The sequence below is a fragment of the Erpetoichthys calabaricus genome, chromosome 13, assembly GCF_900747795.2.
Source record: "Erpetoichthys calabaricus chromosome 13, fErpCal1.3, whole genome shotgun sequence".
NCBI classification, from domain to species: Eukaryota; Metazoa; Chordata; class Cladistia; order Polypteriformes; family Polypteridae; genus Erpetoichthys; species Erpetoichthys calabaricus.
In genome coordinates this window covers 103,490,308-103,505,168 of record NC_041406.2, presented here as the reverse complement: position 1 = coordinate 103,505,168, position 14,861 = coordinate 103,490,308, and the positions used below count along the sequence as shown (strand labels likewise).

The following is a 14,861-nucleotide window of genomic DNA, read 5'->3' as shown; positions in this document are numbered from 1 at the left end:
GCTTAAAACTGTCCAAAATGTTTCCAGGGCAAGATCCAACCTGCGAACGCTGCAACCAAGATCCTGCCTCACTGGGTCACATGTTTTGGGCATGCACCAAATTAACTTCATTTTGGAACAAAATTTTTAAGTGCCTTTCAGACAGCCTTGGTGTCACAATCCCTCCTAATCCACTAATAGCTGTGTTTGGTGTTCTTCCAGATGAATTTGAAATGGATAAGGACAAGCAAACTGTCATTGCATTCACTACACTTTTGGCATGCAGACTGATTTTGTTAAATTGGAAGAATCCTAACTCACCTCTAATAAGTCAGTGGGAAACCAATGTTTTATATTATTTGAAATTGGAAAAAATCAAATTCACAGTTAGGGGATCTGTACAGAATATTATCAAAACCTGGCAGGATTTAATCAATAATATTTTAGAATAAGAAGAATTTTCTTTTCCTTCTCTATTTATCTTTTTTTTTTGCCCTATTAAACTCAATAATTTAGGCTTGTTTTCAAGCATTAAGTATTACTCCTTTGGCCAGGCTCTCCTTCTCAGGGGTGGGATTTGATTTGCTTTCAATCCTATTTCTTGTAGGAAATTGATCTATATGTATGGAATGATTACAATAAAATTAATAACAAAAAAATTTAAAAATTGATTATTGCTCTATCAATATTTATAAATCTACTTGTACTAATGAGAAAACCAAGTTACACGAAGATCAAGTATGAGTGTGATCTTTACAAAGTCCAGTAGGTGACAAATCTATTGAGCTGCTCAGTTTATGCTGAAGGTGACAGGCCTCTTTCATCTTTTTGGAACAGTTTATGGTACAGTACAGAAAAAACACAATCAGTAGCAAAAAGCTCAGTAAAAAGAACAAACTACTCCTGCTGCCAGATTACAAGTTCATGATCAATATTGGAATAACTTTTACATAACAGAGATTCCTGAAGCAACATTTTTCTACATGTGCAGCATTGTTTTCCACAAAAGTTAAAAAAAAAAATTAAAAGAACAGTGAACTTCAAGTAACACAGGCATAGTATGTGACAAAAACATTGCAAAAGCAATGAAACCACATATAAATACAACAATTTACTAGAGATATAAAACTTGGCTCCTTGTGAGGACTTCAAAAGTAGTCTTGTTATTGCCGCCATGTTTTTAGTCAATCCCACTTCTGACAGAATAAAGGCTGACCTATGATGAAATTATGTTGTTACTGTTGGCTTTTGTTAGACACTTTGCACAGCAAGTAAAATGAAAAATGTTAGTAACAACATTTAAATATACTTAATGTTTCTTTTTAAAATACAAATAGAGTCTGTATTGCTGCAGAACTAGTAGTTAATTCAACTATTACCGATTTTAAATTACAGCTTATCACAAACAGAGTTCATATGCACCAATCAGCCATAACTTTAAAACCATTGACAGCTGAAGTGAGTAACATTGATAATATCCTGACAATGGCAGGAAAGGATGGGATATATTAAGCAGCTAGTGAACAGTCAGTTCCTGAAGTTGATCTTTAGGAAGCAAGAAAAATTGAAAAACAAAGTCCAGAGCAACTCTGACACGGACCATATTATGATGGTAGACCGCTTGGTTAGATCATCTCCATAACAGCAGGTCTTGTGGGTTCTGCCGTTAAACAGTGGTTAGTACTTACCCAAAGTGGTTCAAATTAAGACAACTAATGAACTAGTGACAGGGTCATGGGCACCCATGGCTCATTGATGCTCATGTGAAGTGAAGGCTAGCCTGTCTGGTCCAATCCTAAATAAGAGCTACTATACCACAAATTCCTGAAAAACTTCATGCTGGCCATAAGAGAAAGGTGTCAGATCACAAATTGCATTGCAGCTTGCTGCACAGCCACAGACCACACAGTGCCCATGCCGACCCCTGTCCACTGTTGAAAGTGCCTGCAGCGAGCATTACAGCTGGACCATGGAGTAATTGGAGGAATGTGGCCTGGTCTGATGAGTCACATTTTCTTTTAGATCATGTGGACAGCTGGGTGTGTATGCATTGTTTGCCAGGGAGAGAGGTGGCAGCGCCATGCACTACGGGAAGAACACAAGCCGGCAAATGCAGTATGATGCTGTGGGTATGCCTCCCTGTATTTGTTTTATGACTTTAAAATTGCCACATTTAATAGCAAGTTCAGTGTTGTTAATAAAGTATTCATTTCAGTTATCTAGAGCAACATGCACTTTCACAATAAGCTATTGATAGTGTTAGGGCTGGTGTAATGAAAACATTCAGAAGTGTAAATAAACCAGAAAATGTGCATCAGATGTTGCTCCTTCAAAAACAAAAAAAACTCAAAAGTAAATCACTCTTTAAAAAATAACATATTTCATGTATAAAGTTACAAATTCATAATACAGTAATCCCTCGCTACTTCGCGGTTCACTTTTAGCCGATTTTATATGTAAGCATATCTAAATATATAACGCGGATTTTTCGCTGCTTCACGGGTTTCTGCGGACAATGGGTCTTTTTACTTCTGGTATTTGCTTCCTCAGTTGGTTTGCCAAGTTGATTTCATACAAGAGATGCTATTGGCGGATGGCTGAGAAGCTACCCAATCAGAGCACGCAGTTAAGTTCCTGTGTGCTGCTGATTGGCTCAGCGACGGAGTGCTGCATTAACCAGGAAGTCTCATCTCACTCATTCAGCATTAACATGCTCTTGCTACTGCATTCAGGGGATTATCACCTTCATCGTCATCATTTTTACTGCGCAGTATATTCATCACCATCATCACGTCATATATAACTACGTGTACTTCGCTATACAGTAAGTGTAAACTTATCTACCGATTTCATATTGCTTAGCAGTTGTCCCTGTAATTAACAGAGTAAAGGGTGGGTTGTAAACAATACAGGGAGGGTTTAAAAACGTCCAAATACACGTTAAATAATTAAATAAATATGGTGTCCCTACTTCGCGGAAATTCAGTTATCGCGGTGGGCCTTGGAACCTATCTCCCGCGATAAGTGAGGGATTACTGTATTACAATAAAATGTGTCAGCTATATTTCTCATGTGATAATCTGTGTTATAGTTCTGGAATGCAATGTATTGTGAAGTGAAGTGGCTTCTAATACACTATAATAATGCACAACGGTTTACCTTATTTCAGATTTTAAAGACAAATTCTACCATTATATTTATGCACAATCAAGGTTGAGTTTTTTTTATGTTTTTTTTTTGGTTTGCCTCCTTTAGGAAGGACAGTTCTGTGATCGGAGCCACTCAGGAGATTTCCCTGCTTTAAATAAGGATGAAAGCTGGTGTGATTTATATGCATGACCACAACAGCATATTAAAGCTTCCACATCACAGACTCAGATTTCTAGACTCAAACCCCAACCAGACACTGTTTGCATGTTCTCCATATGTTTACTGGTTTTCCTCTCATTTCACCATTGATGCCTGTAAAGTTAACTGAAAATTTCAAACTGGCTCCTTCGACAGTATGGGTGTGTGTGTGTTAATGGAACCTGTGATGGACTGACACCTTGCCCAGGGCTGTTTTCAATGCTTGTAGACAGAGTGCCTGTCTATCATAGGATTCACTCACACTAACACTGAGAGAGAGAGAGAGAGAGAGAGAGATTGGGAGTATGAACTGATACTGCACCCACCACATGACAAATCACCTCAGGATCCCAAATTAGGACCCAAAAGCAGTCATGCAATGGGCGACACCTCAGTATCACACCAGTTTGAATGGAACAGTGTGAGTTTTTTTTTTTTTTTACAGTATCTGGAGTGCCAGTCCAGCCACCAACTCCTGAGTTTCCCCTGCAAGTTGGAGGACGTGCATACAGGGCTGGATGCGGGTTAACATCATACACAGGATGGAGCAAATGCAGGTTTAAGGAGTAGCCCAACAGAGTGGAATACGGGATTTGAACCAACAACTTTCCGATTGCTGGCACCAATCCCTAGCCCCAGAGCTACCACTCCGCTAACACCAACCATAAAAGTTTGTCTTCTTTTGTAATTAAAAGGCATCCATTAAGTAAATACATTATACAGTAATCTGCGGTGGGTTGGCACCCTGCCCGGGATTGGTTCCTGCCTTGTGCCCTGTGTTGGCTGGGATTGGCTCCAGCAGACCCCCATGACCCTGTGTTCGGATTCAGCGGGTTGGAAAATGGATGGATGGATTATACAGTAATCCCTCCTCGATCGCGGGGGTTGTGTTCCAGAACCCCCCCGCGAAAGGTGAAAATCCGCGAAGTAGAAACCATATGTTTATATGGTTATTTTTATATTGTCATGCTTGGGTCACAGATTTGCACAGAAACAGAGGAGGTTGTACAGAGACAGGAACTTTATTCAAACACTGCAAACAAACATTTGTCTCTTTTTCAAAAGTTTAAACTGTGCTCCATGACAACACAGAGATGACAGTTCCGTCTCACAATTAAAAGAATGCAAACATATCTTCCTCTTCAAAGGAGTGCGCATCAGGAGCAGAGAATGTCAGAGAGAGAGAGAGAGAGAAAAGCAAACAAATCAATACGGCTGTTTGGCTTTTAAGTATGCGAAGCACCGCCGCACAAAGCAGTTGCAAGGAAGGCAGCAGCTCACACCCCCTCCGTCAGGAGCAGAGAATGTCAGAGAGAGAGTGAGAGAGAGAGAGAGAGACAGATAAAAACAAACAATCAAAAATCAATACGTGCCCTTCGAGCTTTTAAGTATGCGAAGCACCGTGCAGCATGTCGCTTCACGAAGCAGCTGCACAGAAGGGAGCAACGTGAAGGTAATCTTTCAGCATTTTTAGACAAGCGTCCGTATCGTCTAGGTGTGCGAACAGCCCCCCTGCTCACACCCCCTCCGTCAGGAGCAGAGAATGTCAGAGCAAGAGAAAGAGAGAGAGAGAAAAGTAAGTTGGGTAGCTTCTCAGCCATCTGCCAATAGCATCCCTTGTATGAAATCAACTGGGCAAACCAACTGAGGAAGCATGTACCAGAAATTAAAAGACCCATTGTCCGCAGAAATGCGCGAACCAGCAAAAAAATCCGCAATACAGTAATCCCTCGCTACTTCGCGGTTCACTTTTCGCGGATTCACGACTTCGCGGGTTTTTAAATACAAGTGATTGCCCACCTATCGCGGAAGTTATGTTTCAGACCCATCAGCAACAGCAGAAAATACGCGATATAGAAATACAATATAAATAAACATTTTTATAGTTTAATTTAAGCCTTAAAATACCCATCCCACATGCTTTAAACACATGTAAACTTATAAAACACACTTTGTTAACACATGATATGTGGATGTCGGGCTAAGGATATGAGTAACATCTCACTATTATAAAACATTTTAACTTCAAGCAAGACAAGACAGTGAGACAGGAAAATTGGTGATGTACATGCTTTTAAATTATTGACAGGCAGAGCGACAAGCAGCACAAAGCCAGCACAAAGTCCACTTCTCCTTAGCGTTCATTCAGCTCCCCACCCCCTTGACAATGCGAACTGCGCCTCCGGGGAGTGGGGTTTGAGTGAACGTGCGTTCAGCTCTCACACACGCACACACACACACTCCTCCTTCTTCCTAACACGCAGAGCGACAAGCAGGCATTTTGGCAGAAGCAGCACAAAGTCCATTTCTGCTCAGCGTGAGTTCAGCTGCCCCCCTTCACAAAGCGAGTGCAGACACATTGACGTCTGATCGCTGCGTGCAGTGTGCAGTGTTTAAGAATGTAGAAAGTGTTTAAGAGCATTGGAAGTGTTTATAAGAGTGTGGGAAAGGTTAACAAGAGAGTGAGAAAGGTTTATAAGAATGTGGGAAGGGTTTATAAAGCCTTAAAATATGTATAAATAATAAAATAAATATAGGTCGCTACTTCGCAGATTTTCACCTATCGCGGGGGGCTCTGGAACGTAACCCCCGCGATAGGTGAGGGATTACTGTATATATTTAAATATGCTTACATATAAAATCCGTGATAGAGTGAAGCCGCGAAAGTCGAAGCACGATATAGCGAGAGATTACTGTATACAATTACAGCACTGTATGGCACCTACAATGTATGACGATGGAATGCAATAAAAATTAAAAAGGAAAGGTGTAAACTGCCTTTCTCAAAATTAAAAAAAAAAAACTTTCAGTAAATAAATATTTTTATTTGCTGAATTTACTGAAGCACTGTATTTATTATCTAGAATGTTTTATTTTAAACCATTATATTATGCATTTATTTCTTTGGGGTTTAATGCTGAAAAGTTGTAGTAAAAGGAAAAAATAGTTCCCATTATTTTACTATAAGTTCCACTTTTCAGCACATAACAGCATTGTACTGTATATAGGAGCAGACTGTATGCAAACCTTTGTTTCATTTGTGGGTCTATATAAATATAAATCACCATAAGGTAAATGTAAGCCATTAATGTTCGGTTAATACAATTAATTAGGAAATTTTTATACACAACCAAAACGTCTTCTTTCATTCAATTGAAAACCAATTCAAATAAAAACACTTTACTACCACTGTCACAATACTTAACTTGCCTTGAAATTATGGAAAGCAAAAGCCTGGCACTCTGTTCAGGGTTTGCTCCCACCTTACGTTCTATGCTTGCCATGTTTCAGTCACCTTGTCATGCGGTTGTGCTGTGAGAAAGACTGATACTGTCATTGTGAATCGCCAAAACTTAACCCTGGTGAGTGGTGGTGACGACCAGCGGAAGACGTTCTTGGAATGGCTGTGAAGATGATTGAGTGACAGCGCTACGGCACAGTCTCAGTCATGAGTGTGTTCCAGTGCTGTGCTTCAATTAACTTGTCATATGGATTGCTTGCATTATCTTCTCATCATATCTTCAAGATCCCGATATTAGACCTGAAGTACTGCCATATTGACTTTTCAAAGACTTCAATTTTTCTAAACCCATTAAGTGTATTTTTTAGAAATGCTTAGGAATACGTTATGATAAATAATAATAAATAATGTTGTTTGGACATGCAAGTAAGAATTTCAATGTACTCTTAAAACTCGAAAACGGAACTACTGCTTCTACGACTAATATTATTAATACTGCTACTACTACTACTACTATTCGGTTGTCTTTTACTGGTCATATTTCCATGATAATTAATCACAACAGGAAAAAATAAATCCATGCTTCTTATTCCATTCTGTTTCTTATTTTAATTGGTAAATTGCTTGGACTAATTCAATTTCTTCTTAATATGTTGCCATTAGGAATTATAAGCAAAAACATAACATTCCGTTCTACACAACAATCATCTAGTCTGTTCTAAACTCATCCATTATAATGCGGTTTGGTTCACCAACCAAACATGATAAGAACAGGCTATAACAAACAGTCAGGTCTGCGAAAAAAAATCACTAGCACTAGTCTTCCTACCTTACAGGATCTGTACTAATCCAGAATCAAGAAAAGGGCAGGGAAAATCATCGATGCCCACTCCCCCCCCCCCCCCCCCCCCCCCCCATTTCCACGCCACAACCTTCTTAAACTTCTTCCACCTGCCAAGCGTTACAGACCAAACTACACTAAAACAAGTACGTATAAAAACAGTTGCTTTCCTTAGGCCACCATGCTCATTAATGGTTGATTCGACTGTCCTTCAGTCTGGGTACCCATCCCAATAACTTTGAAACTTACATATAGCGAATGCTTAATTCAGTGTTTATTTCAATATTTTTTGCACTTCAATGCATTTTTACGCTTATGGTAACAATCTTTGTCTTGTTATTTATCGCCGGTGTTTACTTATCAGGTGAGTGGATGTCTGTCATGTAAATATACTTGGAAAGTCATCACCAAAAAACCGGAGTCAAATTCATTGTATGCGAGCATACCAATAAGTATGATTGTGAGTATCCATTAAAACTGAGTGACACTTTAATCATGTAATTAACTATTTTAATGAGGTACAACAGTGAAAAATTGTTTGTGGGGACAGTTCTTTTGGTGGATGGAAATTGTTACAATAGAAAGGCACTGTTCTTTACATCACACCCCTATAATGCTGCACTGAGCACACTCCACTTACACGCCCCTCTTTAAATCGCGCTCCAGATGTACAGCACTGTAGAGTCTATAGTGCCATACGTATTTGGTCTAAAGAATGCCGTATAGTATAGTACAGAAAGTATTCTTTAAATCAAACATGTATTTACAGCACAATGCAGTAATACACATTCTCGTGTAGAAGTGACAATTTCATAAAACTGCTCATTCCACGTTCCTCTCGCTTTCAGACATCGAGCTCCGTAACTCCTACTGCACCCTACACAATGCTGTTTTATTCACATCATTACAACACAACCCACTGCAACTCGTACCATTACATAGACACAGCTAATTCTCTAAACCCACACCGGGAGCACACTCTATCCAGAATTTTAGCACCCCTTACCTGAAAAACCGCCTCTTCTCTTTTTTAATTCCTCAACGTCAGATACTGCAGCGCACGCCAAACTCACAAAGCGAGATACCCGCCAGGATTCACTCACAGGGATGTCCGCGGCGCTGCCTGAGCGGTCTGAAGTTCTCCGCCAAGTCATCTGCTTATTTTCTGTGTTTAACGGGATCTTGGTTATACTGTGATCATGAAATATTATTTAGTGGATTAATTAAAAACATCAAAATTTTTAGAATTTATATTTATAGAAAATGTTCAGCATCTAGAAACAAAAGATAGCATACATTTAGGAAAAATAATTATTTTAAAAAGCAACACATCAGAAACTATTTTGAATATTTCTATGGAGGACAATTCTCGATTTCTTGATTTTTTTAAATATAATTATGTTTTGGCATTTTAATAGATAAACCTACTCTGGAGTGTGGTGGAGGGCTTTCCTCTGACGTTGACGTCATCATCACTGCGCCGGTTGTTTCTTGTGTTTGGAGATCTACACGATAAATCTTTTGTTTTTAAAACTGTATGCGCAGTTTGGGACTAAATGTGACATTTCATAGGGCTTTTAAACTGCTTGACCATGCTTTGAGACGTTTAAACATGGTCACAAAAGCTCACACTTAAGACTTAGATGACAGGTGAGATTTCAGACGCTTATTGCTTTTCCAGGGATACATATCAAAGTACTAAATATGTTTTAATATAGCTACCATTGCGATATCCCAAATGTTATGGTGATCTGAACCATGTATGTGTTGCAGTTCCTATTGTTGTGACCGAAATGTGTGCAAATATCCTTAAAGTCTGCAACGTGCACTTTAATCACGTCTGAATTATTTGATTTGTAATTTTAAAATGTCGAAAAGAGGGGCAAATCAAGGAAAAATATGTTTTTGTCCTAAATATTATGGATGGCAATGGATTTTTATTTTGATTGAGTTTCTGTAACTAAGCATTTCACTATAATGTGCACTGTGTTTAATTGTATTTGAGAAACAAAACATTGACTGATTGTTTCATTAATGAGGAAAGTTACACAACAACGTTATTAATAAGAATGAAAAAAGTTTTGTTTTGGTTTTTTTTTGGCCACAATGTACTTTATGGCTTTTGACAAGCATACAACTGTTGCTCCTGCAAACTAAGTGAAGAACCGAAAGACTAAGAAGTAACTACTGTATTGGGTTCATGTATGGTAATTACCTACTACCACTTTTTAATATAATACCACCTGTTTTTGCAGTATGTCGAATTAAACAGAAAGAAAACTAAAGGTTTAATTTAGATAGATAGATACTTTATTAATCCCAAGGGGAAATTCACAATAATCACTTTGAAGGTTTACGAGATTTTGGACGTAGGTCCAAGTCTTTAGTGTCCTAGGGCCTCATGTATAAACGATGCGTACGCACAAAAATGTTACGTACGAATGTTTCCACGCTCATATCACGATGTGTAAAACCCAAACTTGGCGTAAAGCCACGCACATTTCCACAGTAGCTCCAACCCTGGGATACGCAAATTCTAGGCTCTGTTTTGAGGGCTAGTGGCACCCAGCGTCAAAGCAGTGCTATTGTTCCTGTGTGGTTACCCTTTCTTTAGATCCACATCCCTGACGCGGCTTTATCATATGCACTGAAACTAACTGCATATTGTTTATTAGTTTAATGCATCTGATTGTAATTAACCAGTAACAATATAATGGTCCACAGAATGGTCAAACTATTCTAAATACCATAGCTGCTTTAGTGTTGTTACTCTCACTGCACCTTCTTCTTCTTCTTTCAGCTGCTTCCGTTAGGGGTTGCCAAAGCGGATCATCTTTTTCCATATTACTCTCACTGCACCACTCGGAGTATTTATATCACTATATCTGAGTGGGGAATCGCAGATCTACAGCAAAGAATTATTATAGAATTATTATACAGCATCAAGCAAACGCTGCCTCAGCCATGCTGCCTATTTGAACTGCTCTCACTCGGCAAACGCTTCACAACCTTTCCTGTACGGACCTCACGGTTTAGAAATAGTTTCATCCCAAGAACTACAAACGCACTCAATCAGTCCATCAAGTGCTCCTTGTAGAACTGTTTGTACTTATTAGTACAATTACCTCACTGTAAAGTTGCGATACAGTTATAATGTGAATTTCCCATTGGGATTAATAAAGTATCTATCTATCTATCTATCTATCTATCTATCTAATATTGCACAACCTGAGCCACTTTTTAAAGCGCATATTTACATATGATGATATCATTTGTAAGATGAAATGAAGCAAAATGTTTATTATATTATACAGATAAAATGTTAACATCATTTAAATAATCTATATTGTTAATAATTAAACATGTGAGGACATGGTGCCACAGCGCTAGCTAGTTCAGGGACTGTTCCTGCCTCGCGCTGTATTCTTGCTGGTGCTGACGCGACACTGGAAGGATAGATGGATAGAATAATTAAATACGTACTACAAAGATATTTCAATGTTCCTTAAAAGTTTTGAAGAATCGCCGTTCTAAGCTTACAGATGGCTTAACGTCTATTTCAGAGCTGATTGTGTGGCGATTGGGTATTTGGAGAAAGAAAAGTTAAGGACAGGAATTGGGGGTTAGTACTGTACGTTTGAAAGAAACAGTACTGCTACAATAAAGTATTTCATTGAAGGTCGCGCAGGCATCTTGCATGAGACATGAACAATCACTGCGCCACCGTGTTCCCATGTTTAATAACATGCTTTAACTCCTATCATCATGAAAATGATATCACATATACATCTCAGTATTTTAATTATTCAGAGAGCTGTAATATTACGAATGTAATGGACTCTGTGTCCTGTCGGAGGAAGAGAAAGCCCAGAAGCACATAGTGATTCACACACACAGAACACATAGAAGATCAAATACAAAACAAAGCATTTAATGTGCTACTTTAGTTACGATGGGATTTGAGAAACTAGTAAATTAAACAATTTTAAGATGAAGTTTATGATGTTCTACTTTAATGACAAAAGAAACTACGTGATTAAAGTGGAAATTTCAAGATTAAAGTTGACATTTCGTGCTTTTTTTCCACTGTGTGCCTTTTTTTTTTCTCTGTACCCTAATAAGCTTTCATGTGACACTCAGACAGTGGGCTACGACTCGCCTTCTCACGGCGACTTTGATATGTGACTTCTTTTTTATTTCGGGCACTGTGCGACTTTGTGAACTTGACCTTTCGAGTTTCTCCGACACACTATGTCACTCGATCAACTTCCTTTTGTTGATTATATCACTGTTTAAACCAACAAATAGTACGCGTTTCCTTGCCTCCACTTGGTATGTGCTGAAATTCTTCTATTTTCCTCCGTGCATTTACCATTGTCTTTTCACAGCAGGCTGAGCTTAAGGGCTATTTATATTGATTTGCATATTCAAAGAGGCGTAATTCTGGGAGGAGTTGGGGCGGGACAGCAGGTGCGTGCACGTGCGTTACTTTTCACGCTGACCGGGATTTATGTAGCGGAAGAACGTGGAAGTTGGTGTATGCAGAGATTTATGCATCTGGATTTTTTTGTGCGTAAGCACATTTCCGCTTTTGTCCGTACACCATGTTATAGTGTGAATTCTATGCACAGCGTTATACATGAGGCCCCTGGTGATTCCTGTCTTGCTATTTGGTTGTGAGACATGGACGCTATCCAGTGACCTGAGACGAAGACTGGACTCCTTTGGTACTGTGTCTCTCCAGAATATCCTTGGGTACCGTTGGTTTGACTTTGTGTCGAATGAGCAGTTGCTCATGGAGTCCCGAATGAGGCACATTACTTGCATTGTGAGGGAGCATCAGTAACGGCACTATGGCCATGTGGCACGTTTGCCCAAGAGTGATCCAGCTCGTAAGATCCTCATTGTTGGAGACCCGAGTGGCTGGACCAGGCCAAGGGTTCGCCCACGTAACACCTGGCTGTGGCAGATAGTGGGTCATTTCTGGAGGGTGGAACTAAACTGTGTGTCTGCCTGGAGGGTTGCCAACCGGGATCCCAAGTTGTTTCATCGTGTAGTGGGTCCGGCAACACACTGTATTTGTGCATGCTCCCCAGATTTTGACTCTGTAATTTGTTGGTGCACACCTGTCCAGGGGGGGTCACATTTATAAAACCTTATATGAAATTAAGCAGGAAAGTATCCATGCACCAAAAAAATATCTGATTATAAAACTTTGCATAGGCACTTGTGTGTGCAATTCATACTTTTTAATTCACAATCATCTTATAAATGTGCACATGTTAACACGCCGCGAACCTCGGCGGATTGCCACAGTGAAACAATCAAATACAGACCTACCTTGTACGTATTTAATGAACAGATTTATCTGGAAAGTGAGTGTAATGCTGTTAAAAATTGTGTCTTTGCAGTATGCTAAATATAACTCGTAATATTTGTGTCCTTTATTTTATTTGTGTATTTTATTTACATAATTATTCTTAAATTGTGGACTCGGTGCTCATGTGGGAATGTTTTCCAAGAGTGTTGAATTTGGGACTTGATAAAATTCTGGGGTGTATGCAAAATAGAAAGACAGGAATTCTGGGAAAATAAGTCTGAAATTGTTAGAAAAGTGTAATTGTTTATTAGAATGTGTATGTTTAAGCTTTCATAGAGTGACCAGTGTGTGTATGCTTGTAAGGATATGTGAAATGGAGGCTTGGGATTTTAAAATGAACGTGTTTCAAAAGTAGCTTAATTAATTAATTAGCTTCTCGGGTTGTACAAGTTTTTTGACTGATGCAATATTTTACTTAAGGCATTCAACAAGACATTATAAATTTAAATGATTTTAACAGATGCTTTAGGAGAGAGAGAAAAACAACTACCAGTCAGAAGCCAACTCAATCAGATTTTGCCATCTACAGGTCCCCACTCTGCTCCTAGACATTAAACCTGGCTGAAGAAAACAAACACGGCAACAACCAAAGTGCACAGCCACCTGATATGACGCTTGCTGTTTGACCCTGATGTGAATTGTTTAGTTTGTATGTTTTCATATCTGAACATTTACACTTGGTTTTTCCTTCAAATAAACATAACTAATGATTTAAATAGAGTTTCAGTATTGTTTTGTTGAAGTTGTCCTATTGTGTACTGTACTGACATTTAGCATGATCGCTGATTGTTAATGAAACAAATTTTGTCCATTTAGATTACATTCTTTTAGGGGGCAGCAATTAGCTCTTGGTTTCCGTTGGTTTGTGTAACCCTTTTAAATGTATCCATTGGGATACAAAAAGCCAACCGTAGTAGCAACTCATGGCTTTTGGTAAGGTATTTTGAAGTGTAGTCCTTTCAGAGGAGATGACCAGGGGGACAGGGATTCCTTAGCCCCTGTAAAAGTATTCTTGCTTTCTCCGTTTTGAAGCTAAGGTCACCGGCCTTAGCCATATTGCGCACCTTGGGTGCTTGAAATATGAGTGAATGTCATATAGGTAAGTACTGTGAGGCATACATGCAAATCAAAGCTAATAATTTAGGCATTTTCAGTATTAACTTGTCCATCAATATAGAAAGAACCTTAAAGTGCCTTTCATGGACACTTTTATACTGCAAAAAAAGTGGAATAATGGTGACAACAGGGAAGAGGGGCAAATAGTGAAACTTTCAAGGGTGGCAGATTGAAGTTCTCCTCTCTGAAGTAGAGGCACACAAAGAAACTTTATTTAGTGCCCTAAGTGTAGGTGTCACTTCTTCTTTCAGCCGGTCCCTTTAGGAGTTGCCACAGTGGATCATCTTTTTCCACATCTTCCTGGCTTCTGCATTTTGCTCTGTTACACCCACCACCTGCATGTCCTCTCTCACCACATCCATAAACCTTCTCTTAGGCCTTCCTCATAATATGAACAAACACGTTGAATGGCAACAGGTTACTGCTGCCATGAATGCAGTGAGCTCTACCAGCCTCACCATGCCCGAAATAAAAAAAGAACAAAATGTGACCTCAAGTTAGAAGTGAAGGAGCAGATCGTTCTTCACCATCAACAGAGTGCGAGTGCAACATTAAAGGGAAAAAAGCTCATTTACGCTGATTTTGATCTGCAAATGGCATTGTGGTAATTGGAGATGCCTTATTATGCAGCTTTATGCCAGAGCAGTCTGGAGAGGTGGCAGATGTTACAGCTGCAGAGGAATCGGGTAAAGCACTTACCAATTGCCTTTGTCAGTTTTGAGTCATTTCAGAGACAACTGAGGATCCTTCTTTTTTGTGGAAGGCTACCAACAAATTTGTCCAGGTCTGCATAAGTTTCACAATAATATACATCATTTCTCTGAAATGTTACCTATGGACATTCTTACATCAAGTTTTCTTTTATAAATTCTGACTTTTGTGTTGAAAGTTCACCGCACATATCTGGCTTCTTTTTACTCTTCTTTATAAATCTGACCCCTGAAGTGTGACTAAGT

At 39.1% G+C, this 14,861-nt stretch overlaps 1 protein-coding gene and 1 long non-coding RNA gene across 2 annotated transcripts in view; one reads left to right on the top strand and one right to left on the bottom strand.

Moving 5' to 3' along the window:
* The window catches only part of tex10 (testis expressed 10), a 120,231-nt gene extending 111,680 nt beyond the window's left edge, over positions 1 to 8,551 (bottom strand). The window contains exon 1 of the mRNA XM_051935563.1: positions 8,416 to 8,551. The gene's annotated coding sequence lies outside the window, so the exon portion shown is untranslated. The remainder of the gene's footprint in view (positions 1 to 8,415) is intronic.
* Positions 8,552 to 8,867: 316 nt separating this feature from the next.
* Positions 8,868 to 13,505, top strand: LOC127530087 (uncharacterized). The gene is made up of 2 exons (XR_007936617.1): positions 8,868 to 9,059; positions 13,210 to 13,505. It is a non-coding gene; the product is annotated as an uncharacterized LOC127530087 (long non-coding RNA).
* The last annotated feature ends 1,356 nt before the right edge of the window (positions 13,506 to 14,861 follow it).